Source organism: Bos mutus, chromosome 2, assembly GCF_027580195.1.
Source record: "Bos mutus isolate GX-2022 chromosome 2, NWIPB_WYAK_1.1, whole genome shotgun sequence".
Classification (NCBI taxonomy): domain Eukaryota; kingdom Metazoa; phylum Chordata; class Mammalia; order Artiodactyla; family Bovidae; genus Bos; species Bos mutus.
Window position 1 is genome coordinate 55797068 of NC_091618.1, and position 24420 is coordinate 55821487.

The 24420-nt window shown below is 41.5% G+C and overlaps 1 long non-coding RNA gene across 2 annotated transcripts in view; it reads right to left on the minus strand.

Annotated features, from left to right (window-relative positions):
- The window catches only part of LOC138990185 (uncharacterized), a 76494-nt gene extending 53430 nt beyond the window's left edge, over window positions 1–23064 (minus strand). The window contains exons 1-5 of one of the 2 annotated variants that reach the window (XR_011466291.1): window positions 22990–23064; window positions 17820–17948; window positions 13586–13731; window positions 7429–7498; window positions 2184–2273 (exon numbers count right to left, since the gene is read on the minus strand). This is a non-coding gene — a long non-coding RNA (uncharacterized lncRNA). The remainder of the gene's footprint in view (window positions 1–2183; window positions 2274–7428; window positions 7499–13585; window positions 13732–17819; window positions 17949–22989) is intronic. The other variant, XR_011466292.1, reaches the window with a different exon arrangement.
- Window positions 23065–24420: the final 1356 nt, after the last annotated feature.

Here is a 24420-nt window from a genome sequence, read left to right on the forward strand (position 1 = left end):
GAGGAAAATGTGACCCATACATAGGGAATGAAAGAGCAGACAAGATCTGCCTTGATAGGGCCCAGATGTGGGATTATACAAAGACTTCAAAGCAATCATTATAAAGATATTCAAAGAACTAAAGGAAACCATGCTTTAAAAAGAAAGATACGGTGATAATGTCTCATCAAATAGAAAACATTAATAAAAGGATAGAAATTATTTTTAAAAAACCAAACGGAAATTCTCAAGTTGAAAATACAGTAACTGAAATGAAAAATTCACTAGACAGGCTCAACAGTAAATGTGAGCTGGCAGAATAATGAATCAGAAAACTTGAAGATAGATGGAGATGGTTCAGTCTGAAGAAGGAAAGAACATGCAGAACAATTGCTAGAGCCTTAGTGAAATGTGACACACGTCTAAGTACAGCAACATGTGCATAACTGGAGTGCCAGGAAGAGAGGAAACAAAAAAAGCAGAAGAAATAATGGCTGGAAGCTTCCCATTGTGAATGACAACAATTGAGATGTGATGCTTTGTGTGGTGCACAGCCTGCGCAGCTGTACAGGCAGTCTGAATTTACCACCAGTCACCACCACCATTACCATCTCTGCATCCCGCCCCCCACTTTTTTTTCCTCCAAAATAACAATTCTGCTCTATTCAGGTCAGTCTAAATTATCATCTGAACTTGTCTTAAGTCATTCTAGCACATATCTTTTCCCTTGTCAACTCCTATTCTTGGCTCACCCTTCTGGTTTCTTTTTATTAGTTACAAGCCTATCATTTCTATCAAGTTCCCAAGCCCACGTATTTTTATCTGACTATATATATTGCTGACATGCTTTCTGATTGTTCTAACATTTTATTTAGTTGCCTGACAGATATTTATTGAATGCCTGTTATGTTTCAGACATCATACTTGGCAGTAGCAAACAAAAAGACAAACACGTCACCTTCATTAGGCTGCACACGCGTAGGCAAATAAAGAGCATACTTTTAGATAGCAATAGGTGCTCTGTGAATATAAAGCAGGGTGACAGAGGTTACCTGGGGGGAGAGAGTTGTCTTAGATAGTGTGCAGAGACGGCATGGCTGATATTTGAGCAGAGAACTGAATGAAGTCCAGGAGCCAGCCAAGTAAGTGCAAGGAAAGAGGCAGGGGAGACAGCAGAGGTGAAGGCCTCAAGGCAGGAACATTCATGGTGGGTCTGAAGAAGAACTAAAAAAGACAGTGTGATAGGAGATCATTAAACCAGCAGGGAAAGAGTAGGAGTTGAAGTTGGAGGAACAGTTGGTGGGGGTGGGGGCTCCATTGTATAGGGCCATATTGGTGTGCCCTGTCTGTCCTTGGGAAGTCTGGTTGGGAGTACTTCTTGAAATAACCCATGTTCTCCCTTATCCTCTACCCAGGCCCTATCTGTCCAGTGAAAGGAGGGCAATTTTTTAATATGTAGACCTCAGAGTTTCTGATCTTGAAAAGGAGAACTGTTAGAGCCAAGGGTGAGGGCCAGATTGGGGAACAGGACCAGGGGCACTGAGGGTTAGAGATCAGCGACAACCACTCAGGGTGGTAGGGCCCTAGCAAGTCGACAGATAGATTTTTTGCGTAAGCTTAATCTGTGTCAAGACCTTTATATACACAATGCCATATAAACTTCACTGCAATCTTGAGACACAGGCTTTATCTTCCTGTTTCACACAGAAAGAATCTGAGACACAAAATACTAAGTAGATTGTCCGCAATTACCCTGTTGAGGGTAAAGCTAGGATTTTAATCTACATTTGTTTGGTCAAAAGCCCAGACTTTTAACCAACCATTATCGCTTCTGTGTCGAATCTTAAAGGTTTTATAGGAGGCCCACCAGAAAAACAGTAGGAAAAGGAGGAAAGCAGTGAAGGAATTTAGTAGGAAGAAATCCTTAATTCCTATGACCTGTGAATATTTTGACCACACAAGTAAATATTATTGTTTATGGTCAATCTGTTCTTTTTATTTCATATAAGTTAGCATTTCAATGAGAATTGACTTGAGAGTAGAAGATAAAATCCTACAGTTTTTATTTTAAAACCAATAGCAAGGTTTTTTTTGTCTTCTTAGAAAACTGCTATATGTTGGTTTTTTTAGTTTAGAAAACACAGAAAACAGAAGAAAACAAAAATCACCTAGTGAATACTCATTCAGTTTAAGTGCTGACATACCTGTTTAGAATCTTCTGGGTCCTCATTGTAAATTCTTAGTAGAATCTGCTTGGTTCAGCTTGGATCATATTTGTTCCTTGAGCCATTCACCTGTAGCCAGGAAGGTTAGGATCATATAGTGATATCAGAGTTGCAGAGACCCACCCCTTTGGGTTTTCAGAGAAGGAGATCATGAAGGACCCAAGAGGCTATGAAATTTGGTTGTGGAAAGCTCTTCCTGAAGGCAATGCTGTTGGGGAATGGGGGGCATCTAGCAGGACCAGAGACAGATGAATTTGGGGCTGTTGCACCTAGGCAAAAAAATAGGCTCCTGCACTAAGTAGTGACTATTGGATGGAGAGCTGAAGAAGGAAAAATTAGGAGGGAGAACCAACCAACTACCTTTGGTGACTGATTTGATGGGGGAGATGAGACTGGGTTTAGGTAAGAGGACAGGAAAACTGGTTAACAAGATGGTGATTTTGAGGTGCCTGTGGAACAACTAAGAAGATGTGTCCCATGGGCAGTTGTGGGCAGTTAGAGCTTAAAAGAGTGATCTGGGTCGGAGTGAGGTGGTGGTTCCAGCTGGGAATGAGGATAAGATAATCAGGGAGAATGTGCGGAGTGAGAAGCCAGAACCCAGGGAGGGCTACTAATGGATAAGGGGCAGTCAATTAGGAGTCTGAACAGGTGTGATTGAAGAGTTGAGAACTAGCATGGAGTGCTGTCATGGAAATCAGCAGAGAGTATTGTCAGGAAAGTTGATGGGAAATGCTGCAGACAGATCCAATGACACAGAGCCTGAAGAGAATCTTTTCAACCTAGCAGCAAGGTAGATTCACTGTGGGGAGGGGTAGAAAGCGAAGCCCGGTTGTAGAAGTGAACACACTGTGAGAACAGAGATGATGTGGGAGGCCTTTCAGGAAGTTTGGCCATTAAGGGAAGAAGACAGGATAAGGCAGAAGCCAGAATAAAAGAAATATGGATAGATGAAAGAGAAAGAGTGTGGGGTGTGTGTGTGTGTGTGTGTGTGTGTGTGTAAGAGAAAGAGGAGGAGAGAAAGGGAGAGAGGAATGTGGCTAAGTGCATTTAGGAAGTTTAATAAAGAATAAGATGCAGAAGAAGGGATCCTGAGCCCAAGCGAAAAAGATGGACCAGTGCCTTAGAGGATGGGGAGGGGTGAGTCTGGGTGGCAGTCAGTGTGCAGACCCATAAGCAGTGGGTTGAGGATCTCTGCCTGGTGGCCTCCTTTTTCTCAGTAACCAAAGAGACCACGTCATCTGCTGACGAGGTGGGAGAAGGTAGGCTAGGGTTTGAGGAGTATGAACTCTATGTGTGCTGTGCTTAGTTGCTCAGTCGTGTTCAACTCTTTGCCACCCCATGGACTGTAACCCGCCAGGCTCCTCTGTCCATGGGGATTCTCCAGGCAAGAATACTGGAATGGGTTGCCATGCCCTCCTCCTGGGGATCTTCCCAACCCAGGGATCGAACCCAAGTCTCCCACACTGCAGGTGATTCTTCACTATCTGAGCCACCAGGGAAGCCCAGTATGAACTCTCTGCCATGTGAATTGGAGACATATAGAGACATTTCCTGCTGACATCAGAATCTGTGATGCTGTGGTGACCTCTGTCTGAGCAGCAAGGACTTCTCTGTAACACAGAACTCAGCAGCCCAGGCTGAAGAAAAAGAATGCATATGATTAGAATGGTCTGGTTTGGGGGTTTTGCTGAATGTAGGGGACAGAATGGCAAAAAGGAAGGGGTAATGGGCATAGAGAAGAGGAAGTAGGAAGTGGGAGAGGAGGAGTGGCCAGGGCCAAGGTGGGACAGCAGGAGCACAGCACTGTGTGTTTAAAATAATCTAGTTTCTCCATCCAGGAGATATTGCATGACCGTAGATGACAAAGCCTTGACTCTTGTGCTTTAGTGTGCTTTAGTAACTCTGTGTTAGGCTTAGACAGTCTAGTCTCTAGCTAAAGGCTCTCCCAACCACAGGGGTAATAACAAACTAACAATAAGCTAATAATAAACATTTCTGAGCCTTTTGGAACATTTGTGCTAGTGGCTTCTCACAGTTTGCTGCTGCTGCTAAGTCGCTTCAGTTGTGTCCAACTCTGTGCGACCCCATAAGACGGCAGCCCACCAGGCTCCCCTGTCCCTGGGATTCTCCAGGCAAGAACACTGGAGTGGGTTGCCATTTCCTTCTCCAATGCAGGAAAGTGAAAAGTAAAAGTGAAGTCGCTCAGTCGTGTCCGACTCTTAGCGACCCCATGGACTGCAGCCTACCAGGCTCCTCCGTCCATGGGATTTTCCAGGCAAGAGTACTGGAGTGGGGATGGTTTACATCATTTAATTCCACTCCAATCCTGTCCTTATGTCTGCTCTTACCCTCACTTACAGAGGATATTTGGATTCAGAATCTAATCAACTCCAACAACATATGAGCTTGGCTGATTTTTAAAAATATGCCCTTCCCCCAAATCAACTCCAAACAGGGTGTTAGCTTCATCTACTGAACATTCTCCTAGGATTCCTGACAGCCTTGTGCATCTCCAAATAACCCAAAGAAGATGACATATCAAAGAATACTCATTTTAATTTCCATAAACTGTAGGAACTGGAAGAGAAGGGGTCCTTAAGTCTGGCAGAGGAGACAGGGCAGGGAAAGGATAATGGAGAATATCCTCAAGGTGCCAAGAATCCCCCAGAACTGCAGAGTTCTAACTGAGGTAAATCTGGCCGGAAAGCCCTGAAATGCCTTAAATCTCGAGCCCTTTGATCAGTGGCTTTTCTGAAAACTATTTCTCCCGCCGCCTGCCCGACACGTGCAGGGCTGAGAAATCTTATTAAAGACCTTTCAAAAAGGCTCCATGTCTTGGAGCATCTGCTTGTGGTGTGCAAGAGATTATACATGCTTGATCCTGGCCAGAGGGACCCAGCCAGCTCCAGGCTCCATCAGGGAGACAGGACTTCAAAAGGGAGGCTCTCAATTAAGGAAACAGCCTTTCCTGGCCGTGACTCTGAATCTCATTTCTAGCACAGGCTCCTCTGGTTAATGATAAGAAGCCCGGGATAAGAGCCTGCTTGTGTCCTGAATGGCTTCCTTCCTGAGGGAGGAGGAAAAAAAGGAGCGAAAAAGATTAGCACAAGCATCAGGCTCGTGATTTAGCTTCCCTTCTGAAAAAATTTTTTTACAAAGAGCCCTTTACCATCTGAGGCTGTTTGGATTTCTCTTCTCACATTGCCCCATTCAGGGTGTGTTTTATTTTCTATGGTTGACCCTGTGGATTGTGGGGTAATGTATCCTTTTTCTAGAGAAGGCACTTAATGGATTAAACCTGAAAAGAGTCAGTGGTAACAGACATCCATTAGAGAGGGCTATTTACATGCAGTCACTCCTGCAGTTTTTGAAAAGCACAGAATTAAGAGAAAAAATTGCTGGAAAATACAATCATTAGAGTCCTTTGTCCCTCCAGGCTCCTCCTCTTCATACCCCTCACCTGCTGCAAGGGAGGGGAAGGCACCAAGGCACTTCTAGGGATTGAATTTGGGAGGGTGGGCATGGTTTCTGGGGTGAAAAGGACAGTCAGGACCAATGAAGATTGTGAGGCTTTACCATTTTTCCATTCTGCTTCTGCTATGTCTCAGGGTCTTTTCCACGGGCGCTCACAGAAACTCTCTTGAACAATCTGATTCAGAACAACTTCTACAATTCTTTACAAAAAGCAGATGGCTTGATATGAAGTTTCAGATTCAACTTTGTGCTTTAAATCAATAGCCCTGGGCCAGAGAGTAACTGACAGAGAGCTTTGAGAATTTTACATCTCCTTCTCCTTAGAGAATTGTCACTTTTGAGTCCTTCATTTAAAGGACTATGTTATGATTTGTCATGTTGGAAAAATCCACACATTGAGAACCTTGTACTTTGTGATCTTCACAGAGTTAGTTTATTTAGCACAGTTGTTAGCCGGATACATCTTACTCATTAATGGAGAGGGCTGGTAGAAAACACCAGATTTACGTCTTTTCCAGGTCACATTCATTATGGATGCAGAGATTGGATCTTTGTCTAATTTGGAGAAAATACACAGATGAGAGGAAATACAGGATCAATGCTCTCATGTGTTAAAAGATAAACTGAGGCATATTAAAACTTTTAAGAGTTTGAGCAAAAATCAGTTCAAAACAGACAGCATCCAATTTAGCAGAAAGAAAGGAGCTCTAGGGAGCTGTACAGAAGGAAAGAGGACTACAGACAGGAGGGAGCAGAAACAAGGAAGTTATACTAGGCAAAAACGTGGGTTGGTTGGTTACTGTAAGGTCACTTTCCTTTAGGAGTTGTCAGGGGTCTATCAGGCAGATTATCTCACTAGTGCTGATCAGGTGATTCCTGAATGACTGGTTTAAGATTATATTTCTGGGTGAGCCCAGTATGTAATTAAGACTTAGTTTGGGCCTGTGGTCTTGTTTTGTTTTGTTTTGTTTTGTTTTAACACATCTCAAACCTCAAACCTACATCTTTAAAGTAGAAAGGCTTGGGGTTATAGAATATAAAATTAATAAAAATTCAAAAAGCTTCTGTTAAATTGTGTTGACAGTCTAAAGCAAAATGAAAATCAATTCAACAAATATTTATTGACTATGCTAGATGCTTCTGGGACTAAAAGATAAATTCAACATGAACAAATGTCAAGTCCAACATTTAGGTTGGATCAATTGCATAAACTCACAATACATGGTACATGGATGAATCAATTAGGAGGTCATGTGAGAAAGGCCTTGATCTTCTGATATAGCTGGAAGACAGCTGATGAACCCTTGGGTTGCTCTAGCTGGGATACAATACTGTTTGAAAAAAATTTAAGTATAGTTGATATACAATATTATATAAGCTACAGGTTACAATACAGTGATGCACACATTTTTAAGGTTATACTCCATTTATAGATATGGTCCAACTCTCACATCCATATATGACTACTGGAAAAACCATAGCTTTGACTATATGGACATTTGTGGGCAAAGTGATGTCTCTGCTTTTGACAGAATGGAGACTGTTTAACCTTGAAAAGATCTAGTTTAGGAAAGAACAACAATCACAGAACTGAGTAAGAGTGACCTTCTCTACATCCTTTAATCTCTGTCTCTTACAGACTAGAAAACAGGCCCAGCAAAGGGAATCCCTTGCTCACCTCCATCTACAGTCATGCCTAAACCTGCTAGTTTTATTCCATAGCATCAGGTTACATAATCCCAATACTCACCGTATTGCTCAGGTTATGCTTCCTGTCAGCTGGCTGATTCCTGTGGTCAGAAGAATGGACCTTCCTTGCCCTGAAAGTAATAGGAAAAAGACCTAGAGTTTAATTCCTCTTCCATCCTTCAGGACAACTCAGACGGACCTCTTGGCTAAGCCCTCACCCATTAGGTACTCTGTCCTTTTAGTTCCCACAGCTGTCTGCTAATATCTCACTGTAGCATCTTTCACACTGAATTTTAACTATGTAATGAGACTACATGTACGTTCATCTTCCCACTAGACTCTGGCCATGTGGGCTAAATGACTCAGACTCAGCCTGGCTGACGCTGTTCCCAGCACCACAAGTGACTTCTCCTTTTGACCAGGGCTTCCACACAGCTCGACTGCCTTGGGGTAGTCAGGCTCCAAGAGCAAGTGTTCCAGTGAACACGGCAGAGTGCACAACCTTTTATCACCTTGCTTCAGAAGTTACATAACGTCATTCCCACCATGCCTGCCAAGATTCTGGGGACAGGGGCAGAAACCTCACCGCTCTATGAGAGAAATGTCAAAGAATTTGCAGTCATGTTTTAAAACTATCACCTGCTGACAGAAAATAAACTAATAAATATGTGAAATACTAGATCCTACGTCTAGTGGTGACTAACTTTGACCAAGAAGAGTTTTAAAGGGAGGATAGACAGCACTATTATTTGAGGACTTGAGGTGAAATTCTAGATAGTATGGTCAGAGAAGGCCCCACTGACAATATGGCATTTGAGCAAACACCTTTCACTATTTGGTCTTCAATCCATACCTTTCCATTCCTTCTGTGTCTTTAGGCCTTATTCTTACTGACTCCACTGTACTCAAAGTTGTTCCAACCATGGACTTTTAAACTCTCATTTTTATGGCATTGTCTATCAGAGTCTGCAGTGTGGATTCCCTCAACCTATTGGTCAGCAGAAGTCCCATACAAGCATTCTTGATTGCATGACACCATGTCAAGAAAAACGCAGGCATTTCAGAACTGTGTCCTTGCTAAGAGGTGTCAGTTACTAAGGAACCAGGAAACGGAGCACACAGCCCCTTCCTATTTGCATAAGTTTCAGTTAACATGGCACTATGCAAAGACTGCCTGTATTCTCTAGTTTAAAAAACCCTACTTTATTATTTCAAGCCTCTCCTCAGTACTTAACTACCTCTTCTTTGTGTGCACGGCTTGGCATTTTTCATCTAGGATACTTAAGTGTTTGAGATATTGACTGAGTGTTTTCTAGTGGAGAAAAGTTCATGAAGGTGGAAGAAGAGTCAAACACACACTTGTGGAATAGCACACCATGTGAATAGAGGTAGCTGGTAGATATTGTGTGTTCCTGTGCGCTCAGCTGGGTGCCCTTTTCTTCATTCACCTAGTGTTTCTCACAGACAAAACTGAACATAAGCAAAGGCAAAATTAGTGTTATGCTCAAATTATTCCCTAATGTATCAATCATGTTAGACAAATTCACAATTTCAAAATAAGTGTTATAGCAGAATAGACTGTACTGAGTTTGAGATGTCTACTGTCAGGCAAGTGGAGCTGTTGAACAGGCATCTGTCTATAATTTAGGGAAAAGACCAAAGTTGAATATATACATTGAGAAGCCATCAGTTTATATAGATATTTAAATCCACAAAATCTTCCAGGGTTTGAGTATAGATAATGAGGTATTCAGACTGAGGTATTCCAACATTTAGGGGTTAGAAAGGTGTGGAGCAACTAGGAAAGGAGCCTAAGCAAGAGCACTCTGTGATGAAGGAATAAATCTAAAGATTGTTCTAGAAACAAAGAGAAGAATTCCAAGGAGAAGAGAATGATCAACTTTGCTCAATTTTGCTGATATACAAGATAATAATTGATGGAATGGTAGGAGTAAAAGCTTCATTGCAGAGGGTTTAGGAGAGAAAGACAAATTGGAGACAAGTATAAATAATTCTACCAAGAGATGTGCTCCATCAAGGAGAGTAGAGAATTTGGCAATAACTAGTATGAGATATGAGGTCAAAAGAGACTTTAGAGATTTTTTTTTTCAGCATGGGAGGAATGACTGTCTTGTATGATAATAGAAATACGAAGAGGAAAAGGGACAATTATTGATGCCCTGGAGGAAGAAATAATTAAAGGAGATAAGACATTCCATGTGAGAGAAGGGATGGATGGAATTCAGCGCCCAAGTGGAAGGGTTGGCTGTAGATGGGGGTGTGGATGGTTGACACGTGGAAATAAGCAGGAAAGCAGAGAATATAGTACATGTGTAGGTAGGTATGTACATGAAGTGGTAGGAGCTCTTGTCACAGCTTCTTTTTCCACAGTGAAATGAGAAGCAAATTCATCAACTGAATAAAGATGTAGAGGAGGAGAGGTTGAGGAAAGCTATGAGGCTATAAACAGTTTTCTGGGAGGTAGGAATAAACTAGGGATGGCTGGCTAGCAGTAATGGGCCCAGTGGAGATTAGGGATCATGAGATGATAAATTAAGTAATAATCATATGAAGTGTTTGGAACAGTGCTGCACATCATGGTATTCAATCATTGTTAGCCATTTGTTATCATTATCATCATCAACATCATCTCATACTCTTTACTCTTAAGAAATTTTAAGCAATCGTAAAAAGAAGGAAGAGGGATTTAATATTGAACATTTAATGTAGTGTCCTTACAAGAATTTTCCATTACCACTTCCCACCCCAAGGCCTTGCTTTTAACTAGATCAGAGTTTGTCTATGATTTAGTTACTTACCCCAGGCTGCTGTGACAGTTATGCTGGCAACTCCAGGAGAATCATTCAGTCCCAAATGTGATACAAGTTGAGCTGTCATAGAACCCTATGTTTCTGGTAGCAGTAATCCATCATATGGTAGACACATGACCCAGTCAGATTCTTTCCCTATATTACTATATAGCTCCAGGAGTTGGTGAAAGACAGGGAAGCCTGGCATGCTGCAGTTCATGGGGTCTCAAAGAGTCGGACATGACTGAGTGACTGAACTGACTGACTGACTATATAGAGCTGAGAGAGAAAGAAAATCTTCTTTCTCTCAGGTTGCCTAAAGTGGGAGATGCTCTACACCATTGTCCAGTTGATGCTTTTGTCTAACTGCTGGTGTATCTTCATTCCTTCTTTAGCACACACTGAATGATGCCCACAGCACTTTGAATACTCACGCACTGCTTCTAGAGGACTCTCTTGTTTTCTGATTTCTGCTCCTGTTGGTTGAGATGCATACTTACCAAGAGCTGGTTGCATTTGTTCCTAAACCCACTTATAAAACCTGTTATTGAATATAACTATATAACATCATGTATATGTATAAATCAATGATATATGAGTGTGTAAAGAGAGTCGTGTCTGAAAACAAAGCCAAAGGCTTTGGAAGGACTTGATAAAAGCAAAGCACTACACAAAATAAAGTTTCTATCAATTTAAGCATGGGCAAGAAAACTTTAAATGATTGAAAGAATCATAAAAACTTAGATCTAAAAGTATCTTTAAGCTCTCCCACCACAATAAACAAACCAAAAATAGAAATGATAGATAATACACAATGGAATGGTTTATGTAATAAAGGCCACTCAGAATAGTAATCAGAGAGAACTTGGCCCTTCATCAAAAAGTTGGTGAGTAAATGTACATTAAAATAGATTATTTAAGGTAAATGCATATCATTCTTTAAACTTTATACTGTAATAATATTTCAAAATTTACCTAACAATTCCTAGACCTGATCTCATAGGATAAGAATAATTCCATAGAAGCTTTTGACAACTCTGTTTCAAATTTACTAGGAGGCAAAATAGAGACAGTGGAAGGTTCCACTAGATAAGTGGCATGCAAGAGCCACTTGGCGTTGAGTCGGGAAGTGGGACTTGGGTCAAGTTCTGATCAGGAGTCTAGCTAAAATTTGTGTTTGGGGGCTGTTCCTTGATGCCCCCAAGTTAGCTCAATGGGAATTTAGCTAAAGCAGGAGGATAAGCGTTTCCTGGCACATGTGTAGACGTGGGGTGGGGTGATGAGACAGGTGATCAGTTTACAGTCAGGATTCACAAGTAGTGTAAGCAAAGAGCAGGAGTGGAGGTGAACACTGACTCAGGGGAGAGGCCTAGGGCTGTCTCCACTACTTTATGCTGCTAACAGGACCTGGTAATCCTGGGCCTCAAACTGCTATCCAGAGGCAGAAAGGATGGAAAAGAGCCTCATTTGAGAAAGAGCTAATTTGAGAAAGAGTTACAGATGCTGAGATTAATTCACATTATGAAAGATTCTGACATTAATTTTTAGTGTGTAGGCTAGTCTTATTGAACAAAAGTTATCTGAAGTAGGAAGGCAAATACTTTCTATTTTGAAAAGATTATTCCAGGCATTTTTTTTTACTTAAAGAGACGTTCGTATATATACTCAATGCCAGCAGACCTAGGAAAGAATTTTAATTCCTCTTCAAATGCCTTATCAAAAGAGCAAACCTCATGCACCCACCTCGCACTTAATCATTGTTTCCATAGATAAATCAAATACAGTCACAAGGTTTAAGTGTTCATCACTTTTACTGAAAAGTCAAATACCCCTTTATGTATTTTGAAAATCACATTACAAAGCTGGACTGATTACTGACACAACATAAGTCTAACTTGAATTCTTTGCTATATTCAAGATTAACTCTCCAGAGTTTTATGAGGCTTTCTTAGAAAATTTGACTACTATTTAGATATAGTTATACTTAGCAATCAAGTGTTACTTTTCTGAATATATCTTGTTGTGCATCAGAATCAAACAGTAACTGTACAATCTGAGTTTCTTTTATTTCAAACAATTCCAGCAATTACATATGCTTCTTTTGTTTGGACAGATACTAACTTGATGAGTCTCCTATGTTATCAACACCTGGCTAAAATTTATTTTGAGGCTCTGTGAAATCAATTTCTCTATCTACAGAAGAAAGTATTCATAATAAATATGTGGAAGGATCTGGAGATGTAACAGATTAAGTCCCCACAGGGTATCTGGATTCATTCTCAATGGAAATCTGGTCACATAGTTCTGAGGTCAAGGGACGAATTTTACTCAAGAAAGCTTCATAATAATCTTAAAACTGAAAGACATGCTTTTGGAGCAGTCAAATTGTATCTTTCATTCGTTCACTGGTTTTCTTCCTTCAACATTAAGCATATCTGAAGGTTTTATTATATGTAGAAGATGTAAACATGGGATCAGTTCAGTTCAGTCGCTCAGTTGTGTCCGACTCTTTGCGACCCCATGAATCACAGCACGCCAGGCCTCCCTGTCCATCACCAACTCCTGGAGTTCACTCAAACTCATGTCCATCGAGTCAGTGATGCCATCCAGCCATCTCATCCTCTGTTGTCCCCTTCTCCTCCTGACCCCAATCCCTCCCAGCATCAGAGTCTTTTCCAACGAGTCAACTCTTCTCATGAGGTGGCCAAAGAATTGGAGTTTCAGCTTTAGCATCAGTCCTTCCAATGAACACCCAGGGCTGATCTCCTTCAGGATGGATTGGTTGGATCTCCTTACAGTCCAAGGGACTCTCAAGAGTCTTCTCCGATACCACAGTTCAAAAGCATCAATTCTTTGGTGCTCAGCCTTCTTCACAGTCCAACTTTCACATCCATACATGACCACTGGAAAAACCATAGCCTTGACTAGACAGACCTTTGTTGGCAAAGTAATGTCTCTGCTTTTGAATATGCTGTCTAGGTTGGTCATAACTTCCCTTCCAAGGAGTAAGCGTCTTTTAATTTTATGGCTGCAGTCACCATCTGCAGTGATTTTGGAGCCCCCCAAAATAAAGTCTGACACTGTTTCCACTGTTTCCCCATCTATTTCCCATGAATAGGACATGGTTATATGGAAACTTAGGACAAGTGCTCAATAACATAAAAACCAAGTGACAACAAGATAGTCCATTTCTAATTGACATTGGTTTGGGCAAACAGTTTTGTGAATTAAAAGGAGGAGGGAACCCTCATAAGTTAATGTGCAGGATGGACTTGAGCAGAGTTCTGAAAGGCATAGTGGATTCAAGGAAATGAGATGCACAGGATGACTGAGGGAAGCAGGGGTTTAGGCATGGCCATGGAAATCATTGTGCTCATTTAGCAGCATGGACTAGTCTAGGCTACTTACCTGGGGTAGCTACCCAAAATATTTTTGTTGAATTTAATTGATGGCATACTGGAGTAGAGTCTTGAATGCTGGCCTCCAGGTCATGGAAAGTCTGTGAAGTCTCTTGAACAGGGGCCCGGCAGGATGAAATTCAAAAGAAATTCCTGCTGTAGTTCAGGAATAACAAAACAAGGACTTGGATTGGGCCAATCAGTGCACTGGACACAGTGATTAGTTCAAAAAATTGAAAATACAAATCAAATATATCCATTGAAAGTGAATCCCAACATTTTTCTGTGATGTCTTCTTCTGTGATGTCTGGATAGTTCTAGATAATGAGACTAAGTTGAAGTTTTGAAGAGGGGCTTCCAGAAAAACTTTTAAAGATCAGATTCAATAAATATGAACTATTTTTGCCTTTTTTCCTGAAAAGTGGAAGTGCAGGCTAAAGCCATGAAAAAGGGACAAGAGGCATATTGAGATCTTGGCCTTGATGATTACAAGTCACCCAAAGAACATCAGCCAATAGCTACCCACTTCTCACTTGTTCCATGAGAAAAACAAGTGCATATCTTATTTTATTTATAGGCTTTCCTAGTGGCTCAGACGGTAAAGCATCTGCCTGCAATGTGGAAGACCCGGGTTCGATTCCTGGGTTGGGAAGATCCCCTGGAGAAGGAAATGGCAATCCACTCCAGCACTCTTGCCTGGAAAATCCCATGGAAGGAGGAGCCTGATAGGCTACAGTCTATGGGGTCACAATGAGTTGGACACGACTCAGCGAATTCACTTCACTTCACTCCACTTATCTTATTTTAGCCACTGTTATTTGGGTTTTTTGCTATATACAGTCAATTTTACCTCTGCTAACTTCTCTTCCTTAATTTTCCAACTTTAAGAAGAACGAGATGGTTGGATGACATCACCAACTCAATGGACAGGAGTTTGAGCAAACTCTGGGAGATGGTGAAGAACAGGGAAGCCTCGCATGCTGCAGTCCATGGTGTCACAAAGAGTTGGACACAACTGAGCAACTCAACAACAACAACAACAAATTTTCCCCCATGTCATTTTCTTTATCCTGTCCATGCATTTTCTGCTCCAGGAAAAACAAAATACTTTCAATTCTTTCAACAAGTCATGTCTTCTCACCTATAGGCCTTTTATATGCTTATTCTTTTATTTTTTTCTCTCTCCCTTAAACTCTTGTCCTGTTTAATTCTGTTCAACCTTCACCCACCCCCCAACACTACCTCCATAGTGGTGATTTTTCCTTGAAGATGTCACTTTCTTGTCCCCTCCCACCACCATCACCACCACCACTCCCCCAATCCCTACCCAGATTCTAAGCTTTCCTAAGAAATTCAAAGCATACATTACTCTCTCCATCAAGAAAAACAGAACATCAAAGGGGCTCTTTCAAGAACATCATGCTTTTCAATGTGTTCAACATATGGGGAAGCACAGTGAGGGAGCAAGGTTTACACATCCAGGTTAGCTGGCTAGTTTTGGCCTTCCCAGAGAATCTCTCTGCCTGACAGCCTGTCTGAGATCTCATCAAGGGTTGGACTCCTTTACTCCCAAGAGATCTTTTACCCAACAGAGCAGAAAACAAAAAAAATGGAACAACTCAATTCTTATCCTCTACCACATGGATCTAATAGTCAATTCAAAACATAGGCAACCTTGGCTCATCCTTTGCCTCTGGAATTATTTTGATACCTGGCTCACTTTATCATACTATGATGTAAAAGACTCTGGCCTCGGTCTGTGAAGGTTCTATCCTTCACAGTAGTTTATTTTCCATTATAAAAAAATAGTAATTGTGGGTAGATAATTTTCCCCACTTTGTATCCTTTCCTTTTTCCTTCCTTCTATTCAAGGAGGTCCAGAAGTCAGCCATGTTCTCATGGTCTCCGTGTAGGCTTGTGGCAGGAGAGAAAGTGAAGTCACTCAGTCGTATCCGACTCTTTGTGATCCCATGGACTGTAGCCTACCAGATTCCTCAATCCATGGGATTTTCCAGGCAAGAGTACTGGAGTGGGTTGCCATTTCCTTCTCCAGAGCAGATAATAAAAAGACCAAGTAGCTGAACACAGGGATCCATAAGTACCTTCGTCTGGACAAGATGCTGGGGGGAGGACAGGAGAAGGTGACCCTGTGCCACGCTGTCCAGATGTCCCAAATCTCCCGCTGCCTGGTTCCCCTGCCAGAGGGGAAGGGGTTCCCTCGCTACCCGCGTGGGTCCAGGGAAGCCCTCCTGGCTGGCAAGCCAGAGCAGAGTTTCTGGGCGACAGACAGCATGCTGGTCTTCCAACACCTTGGGCGAGATTCTGCATGTGACCTCGACTAGATGCCAGCATTTCCTCTCACTAAGGAGCAGGGGCCCCTGGGATGGGGCCTGAGTGCAGGGCTGACATACAGGGTTATCCTGATGTTAATTCTATCTCCAGATCAGAAGTAGCTTAGACAAAGATCTGGCTTTGTCTTACAAAAACCCTTCTCTCCTCTTCCTCTCTTTCCCCAGATTCAGAGAGGACCTCTTGGCTGGCTTATGGAGAGGAAGAAGACAAAGTGAGAGAGAAGACAAAAGAGAATGAGCAATGGAGACAGAGGTGAGCTCTGAGAGAGAACCACAAGCTGAGGCTGCTCTCTGCAGAAGCTCTGTGGGGAAATGGCTGCATGGTGAACCCTGGGAAGGGATCACAGGCTTCTGAGCAAGCGTTCCCACACTCCGAATATGTAATAGAAACAGCAGCGAGCCTCCAGCCCTGCAGGTGAGATGCAGATAAAAGCAATGGAAAGCACAGTGGCAACCAGAGTTGCTCCCCTGCTCTCCCACCTCTCCTTCCTGAGGTCTTAGAAATTCCAAGCATCCACCTATCCAGATGGGATGGGGGAGAGGCCCAGGAAAGATGAAGGTTGTCAAGACTACTGCACATGCATGTTGGTGGCTTACAGAAAAGTGCCTGAGCTGAGGGGTGAGGGTGCAGGCTGGCTGAAATCTACGTGTTCTCTGAGCCCCAAGCTCTGTACCTGAAGGAAGAGGCTTTTTGTGACTTGCTCAGTGAAGGTGTGCTTGTGATTCTACTATCTGGAAGGGGTGTGTTTTGGAAATTGAGTGCTAGCAGAGCCCCAAAAGTTGACTTCCACCAACCCAGAGTCAGAAATAATGTGGTTTCTAGACAGTGGGATCCACATCTACTACATGTGTGCCAGGCCCACCTGATGGATGGCTGTGAAAATCAAATGAGGTAATATGTGTGAAGAAGGTATTTGAAAATTGGTGACATGCACACATGCTTGAGGTATTATTATCAGCAGCTTTGAGACATTGTGCCAGAACAGTTCTTTTTATGTATGATCCATATAAAACATTAAATTTCTCATCATTGCACTTTACTTGGAAGTGAGAGGACTAAGCCTACAAAACTGTATGTTCATTTTATTCAAGCCATTGCATTTGGCTTGTGGAATGGTTATTCTAGGTCCTTAGATCATTTGTTTGCTTAACAAAAACAATACACGTTCTATGTACTATTAAATAAACATTGATGATTGTGACACTAAAATTAAAAATGTAAAATACCATGAAACTCAATTAAATCATTCTCAAAGGACTCTAAAATGCAAGCTTTCATGGTGCCAAGATAATTTCCTCTGTTGGTACGCCAGACCAGGTTTAAAATGAAAATATCGAGTACACGTAAACTCAATGGTTCTGTCCTATATTGTCACAGTAAGAGTTGAACCCAGGGACTCTAATTTAGAAACTGAATCCAATAAGACTTCTATTTTGGCTTCCTAAAGGCCTTTCTCTCTTTCCTATTCCTGATTTTATTTTTTAAGCTATAACTAAAATTACTTAGTAAAAAAATGTTTTGAGACATGTGAATTCATTTATAAAGTAGTTCTGCTATAAAATATCTTTTTGGCATCAATTTCAATGAGCTCATTTTCCCCCTTATTCTTTTGTTTAAAGATGAGAGAAACTGGTAGGAGGAAAAACTTGGGGGGTGGGGGGAATGGTTGGAGCCCTCAGGACTGCCTGTGACAGGAAGTCCCAGCGGAACAGCCCACGGTTACAGGAAGCAAGAAGCCTTTCTTCCCAGAGTCGTCTGCAGCTGTGTCCACCAAGAAGGCCACATTCCTGGACTGACCTCCACTTAATTATTCTGATCAACAAAGCCCCAGACTTTGTCCTCAAAAGTGGAGAGAGTATTTTCTGATATGAAAAGTAGTTTCACCTCCTCACCTATCCTAGACCAGCCGCTGCTGTGGGCTCCACCCTCGGAAGTTCCTTGGAGTCTCCTCTTCTTGAGCAAACCATCTTCTGGAACTGCTCCCAAGTACAAGGTACAAGAGCTTGGAGAAACCAAACAGCCTTGAAAGAAAGAGTATCAGAGTGACAGTCTGCTGAATTTCACACATCTTCCATTTTCCTCTTAGTAAAAGTGTAAAATCTCAAGGGATTCCAACAGGTCTAATAAAAATTTGTATTAATAATAAAAAAAATAGTAACTGGCTAGAGGAAACAGAATTTATTGGCCCAGAGTCTGGAATTATATATATGAGTCATTTTTATAGCATTTCTAATACCCTGGGCAAGAAAAAAAATGTCTCAGCAAGATATGCTTGCTTTTGACCTTCAGAGAAGGAATGTGATTTCAAGCCTTTTTAATAGTTGCAATACCTTTAAGCAAAAAGAAATATGCTAACTCAAATGAGTAGTGTTTTTTCAGTGATGGGAATGGGATGCTCTTAAAAGTCTTGCCTGTGTTTTCTACATTACAGAGTTCAACTACCGAATAAATTAGGGCCTTCAAGGAAGCCATAAAAACTCATCATTTAAAGGCACATTAATTCTTCTAGGTCACTGGGTGTCATTAAGTAAATTACTGGCCTAAAACATTTTAAGATGCCTTTGGGGCATCTGAAAGAATATGTGCTTTTCTCAAAGAAGGACTGGATCACTGATGGTTGGCCTGCCTGCCCTTCTTGCCAGGAAAAGCAGTACCCATCTATCTTAGACTCATGTTTAATTCTAGGAGGTTGCTATGTATCAATGCCAGGAACCAGCTTCTGCTGAATTGCAACTCTGTGCTTTGTGTAAAGGCTTGATACACTGATTCTTCACCTTGAAAGATTCCCAACATTAGGCTAAGTGTTTCTCAACTCTTTTTCCATTATTGTTCTCATAAGGATCCTTTTAAGACATTAACTGCTACCCCTCTTCCTAGGAAATTAAATACTAAGTAACTAAGGAATAAGATTTTGTCAGGTAGGTTTGAGCCATTGTAAAATTGAGTTTACTGTCCTTGTAGAGAATATATGCATTAGCTAGGGGTTCTCAACTTTGACATTGCTGACATCTGGGGCCAGATCAATCCTTGCTGTGGGGGATCACCACACAGAGTAAGATGTTTACAGTAGGATGTTTAGAGCATCTGTAACTTGACCCACTAGATGCCAGTGGTACCCCACTCCCTTGCCCCAGTGACACCACCAAAAATATCTCCAGACCTTGCCCAATGTCCCCTGAGGGAGAAAACTGACCTCATTTGAGAACCACTGCTCTCAGCATATAAACAAGAGGGAGGCATGTCAATCTGTAGCAAAAGTCAGAACAACATTTTTGACAAAACGCAGGAAAGACAACTTTTGAGAACTCAGGGAGAGTCTAGGAACTAGAAGGTCTAATGCAGAAGATGGTAGTGAGAAAAGTGAAGAGCAAAAGGCAGTGTTATGTTGGGGTGCAGGCAAGGAAATGGTTGGGAAATCAGACCAATTTATTATTTGTTCTGCGGGGCGGGGGGGAGCTCACTGATCTCACTCTTCTCACCCCACTCTGCCCACTCTGCCCTTGGGCTCCCAGCACACTGAAGGCCTGACAAGATTTTGTATGTTTATCTTTTGTTTATAATTTGTGGATCAGTTTGGAGACATTTTAAATCATTAATTCTGCTTCTTTTTGTGACAGAGTCCAGGGGAAGTACTGGCATGGCCTGTCATGGATTGGGTTGAGATGCTAGGCAACCAGGCCTCAGTTTATAGCCAGAGTTACCAAGGTGAACAAGAATATTTACTTCCTTCCAAACTCCTTTTCATAATCAGTAGCATTCATCCTCTACTAACTGATTTTCAACGAGTTAAGAGATGATCTTGACCAGTTACTTGCCTATGGCCCCAGTCTTGCTTCAATTGGTACAGTTGTGCCTCAGTCTGTTCGGGGTGTATTTATAAGATTTTATTTGAAGGAAGATTTCCTCTACTTGAAATAAAAGCATTGATCATTTAGAGGTGGAGAGTTACCTCTTAGAACTTCAATTTACATAGAGTGCTGAGAAAAGAGCTAAAGGCATCAGAACAAACACAAATAAAATACTGTAACTCCGTCTTACTACATCTGATTCCAAGGAATTCTGAGGATCTGAAGGACACCTCTTGCAAACCAGTGATCAAGACAGTTTTGTTGTTAAGGAACTGCTATCAGGATGAGGTGCTAGTGTTAAAGAACCCATATGCCAATGCTGGAGACATAAGAGACATGGGTTCGATCCCTGGGTGGGGAAGATCTCCAGGAGGAGGGCATGCAACCCATTCCAGTATTCTTGCTGGAGAATCCCATGGACAAAGGAGCCTGGTGGGCTACAGTCTATGGGGTCACAAAGAGTTAGACATGTCTGAAACAATTTAGCATGCATGCATAGGGATGACAGGTCCAACCAAGAATGTGCAACAGTGGCTTAACGAGACCTGGAACAGCTCTATTTAGATTGGTTTGATTAGATTTCATCTCTGCCTGTGAGAGTTGGAGGAGGCTTAGAAAACTACAGCAGAAATGTGTAAGAAATCATATACTTGAAACTAATATAATGTTGTAAATCAACTATACTTCAAAAATAAAGCAACTACTGATAAAAAAAAGAAATGTGTAATAAACAAGAACCAGAAGAAAAGGATTAAAGAATGTTCATTTTCTTAAAAGGGAAAGGCCAAGAGATGATTCAGTGTAGAAAAGGAGAAGATAGTTAATAGTTTAAGTGCTTTCAAGATATCATGATCCTTGGGAATCATTTAATCTTTACAATTAGCTAGAATGGCAGGCTACCATTTGCCCTGTAACATTCATTCTTCCCTTTTGCCATGGTTAATAGCATTTTCAAGTGACCTGATAGCCTCCAAAATAAACACTACATTTTATGTGTATTTATCTACATTCTGATTATTGGATAAATGTGTTGTGGTAGACTTTGAGACTTTGCTTCTTCCCTTCTTGCAGTTAGCTGGAGAGTAGATACAGAAGCTGGAGCAGGAGCAGCCACCCTGGAACTTCAGGCTACTATGGACAGAGTCACATGATGAAATGAGGCCTTAATGGCATGGAGTGCTATACCTGCTCTGGACCAACCTCCAGACTATATATGAGAGAGAGAGTAACTTTTATCTTGTTTGATTCTTCATTATTTTGGATTTTTGTCAGTCAAACTCACCTAATCTCAACTAATAAGTCTAGGTAATGGCCATTATCCCACTTCCAGGTAAGAAAACTGAGGCTCAGAGGTGCCAAGTAGCCCAGAGCGGCTACTTTTGTCCAACACCAAAGCCTCTGAGTTTTGTATTACACTGAGTCTAAACTACCATACAAATTAAAAGTTAAGACAGGTCTTTAGGTAAAATGCTGTGTATTATTGCTGCTCTTCATATCCGGAACTGAAAGAACATAGGTTTGTCTTACAGTAACAGGTTGGTAGACCTACCACATCACCTGATCCCTAGTTAGGAGAAATCAAACTTCATCACTAATTTGTTTAAGTAAAGACCTACCTGCAAAGGAGGATGATCCAAAGCTATTTGGTCTCCTTTGAACAATGTCCAATGAGCAGTTCTTAACTGCCAGGCACTGTTCTGACATTGGGGAGGCAGCAATGAACAGAAGAGACAAAAACTTGCCTTTGAGGAGCTCATTTTTTCCAGTAGAAGTAGAAAATAAACAAAAGGGTAAAATGAAAATATTTTAGATGATGATAAGTATTATAAAGAAAATATATTAAGGAAAACAGATAAGAAATGGAGAGAGGGGAAGAGAAGGGACTGCATGCTTACTTCAATGCTCAGGGCCTCACTGAGAAGGTGATGTTTGAGCCAGACCTGAAGCAAGAAGTGAAGGAATATGCAAGGTGGATATCTGAAGGAACAGCATTTGAGGCAGAGGGTATAGCCAGGACTAATGCCCTGAGATAGGAGTGTATTTACTGTGTACTAGCACAGCAAGGAGCCAAGTGTTCCTAGAGCAGAACATGAGATACAGTTAGAGAGACAATGAGAGGCCAGATGGTAGAGGGCTTTGTAGGTCATTGCAGAGAATTTTGCTTTTACTTGAATGAGGTGAGAAATAAATAGAGGGTTCTGACCATGAAAGTGAAATGAGATGACTTCAATGTTAAAGGAATACTTCAGACTTCTCAAAAGAAAACAGGCTGAAAGGGTAAGAGTTGGGGCAAGGAGGCCCATGAGATGGCCATTGCTATAGTCTAGGTAAGAAATGATGGCAGGTTCTGGTTCCGAGAACGGCAGAGGAACATGTAGCGGTTAAACCTCTCACAGATAATAGTTATAACCTCTAAACAAAATGTTTTTAAAGAATTTTAGGGCACTGTCAATTGATCAGAAGCAGGGGGAAACTGGAGAGAATACAACCCTTTTAAGAAAGGAATCACACTAAGTAGATTGTGGGTTTTCACTGGACAGCAAGCTCCAGTCCACGTAACACAGGGCAGCTAGAACTCACTCAGAAAGCAGTCTTACTGGTTTGAAGAATCAGACAGAATTTAGAGGCTATGAGAGTAGCTGGAAATTGAGCAAAGAAATCTCAGAAAAAAAAGATGCCACAGCATGGGGATCCCAAAATTCTGCATACAAATTTCATTCAACTTCTTGGTGGAATCCTGGACTACAAACATATGGGGTAAAAAAGTTCAGAGGAAAACAATAGGAAGAAGACTATAAGAACTGATCAGAAATTTTAACTATTGCTCACAAAAGGGGAGGAAGAGTTTGGAGTTTAAGTTTAGCCAAGTAAATTATCATAAAATAACTGGATAACAAAATCCAAGATTCTCCAAGATATATTATCCACAATGATCAGCTTGAAATCCAAATTACTAGACATGTGAAGGAAGAGAAAAATGTGACCCAAGGTAAAGAATAAAAGCAATCAACAGATGCCCAAGATGATCAGATAGTGGAATTAATGAACAAGACCTTTAAAGCAGCTATTATAAGTGTATTAAATGACTTAAAGGAAAAGTAGCCATAATTCTTGGTGAATCTCAACAGTAAAAATGATAACTATGAAAAAGATTATAAAGTTCTAGACTGAAAAGCATAATATCACAAATGAAAACGTCACTAGATGGACTTACCTACAGACTGGAATAGCAGAAAAAAAGAGTCTGTGACCTTCAAGATCCTATTTCAAATCCTAAAAGATGATGCTGTGAAAGTCCTGCACTCAATATGTCAGCAAATTTGGAAAACTCAGCAGTGGCCACAGGACTGGAAAAGGTCAGTTTTCATTCCAATACCAAAGAAAGGCAATGCCAGAGAATGCTCAAACTATTGCACAATTGCACTCATCTCATACACTAGTAAAGTCATGCTCAAAATTCTCCAAGCCAGGCTTCAACAATATGTGAACCGTGAACTTCCAGATGTTCAAGCTGGTTTTAGAAAAGGCAGAGGAACCAGAGATCAAATTGCCAACATCTGTTGGATTATCAAAAAAGCAAGAGAGTTCCAGAAAAACATCTATTTCTTCTTTATTGACTATGCCAAAGCCTTTGACTGTGTGGATCACCACAAACTGTGGAAAATTCTTCAAGAGATGGGAATACTGACCTGCCTCTTAAGAAATCTGTATGCAGGTCAGGAAGCAACAGTTAGAATTGGACATGGAACAATAGACTTGTTCCAAACAGGGAAAGGAGTATGTCAAAGCTGTATAGTGTCATCCTGCTTATTTAACTGATATGCAGAGTACGTCATAAGAAACACTGGATTGGATGAAGCACAAGCTGGAATCAAGACTGCCAGGAGAAATATCAATAACCTCAGATATGTAGATAACACCATTCTTATAGCAGTAAGCAAAGAAAGCAAAGAAAGGAAGAACTAAAGAGCCTCTTGATGAAAGTGAAAGAGGAGAGTGAAAAAGTTGGCTTAAAACTCAACATTCAGAAAACTAAGATCATAGCATCCGGTCCCATCAGTTCAGTTCAGTTCAGTCGCTCAGTTGTGTCCGACTCTTTGCGACCCCATGAATCCCAGCACGCCAGGCCTCCCTGTCCATCATCATCTCCCGGAGTTCAATCAGACTCACGTCCATCGAGTCCGTGATGCCATCCAGCCATCTCATCCTCTGTCATCCCCTTCTCCTCCTGCCCCCAATCCCTCCCAGCATCAGAGTCTTTTCCAATGAGTCAACACTTCGTATGAGGTGGCCAAAGTATTGGCGTTTCAGCTTTAGCATCATTCCTTCCAAAGAAATCCCAGGGCTGATCTCCTTCAGAATGGACTGGTTGGATCTCCTTGCAGTCCAAGGGACTCTCAAGAGTCTTCTCCAACACCACAGTTCAAAAGCATCAATTCTTCGGCACTCAGCTTTCTTAACAGTCCAACTCTCATATCCATACATGACCACTGGAAAAACCATAACCTTGACTAGATGGACCTTTGTTGGCAAAGTAATGTCTCTGCTTTTGAATATGCTATCTAGGTTGGTCATAACTTTTCTTCCAAGGAGTAAGTGTCTTTTAATTTCATGGCTCCAGTCACCATCTGCAGTGATTTTGGAG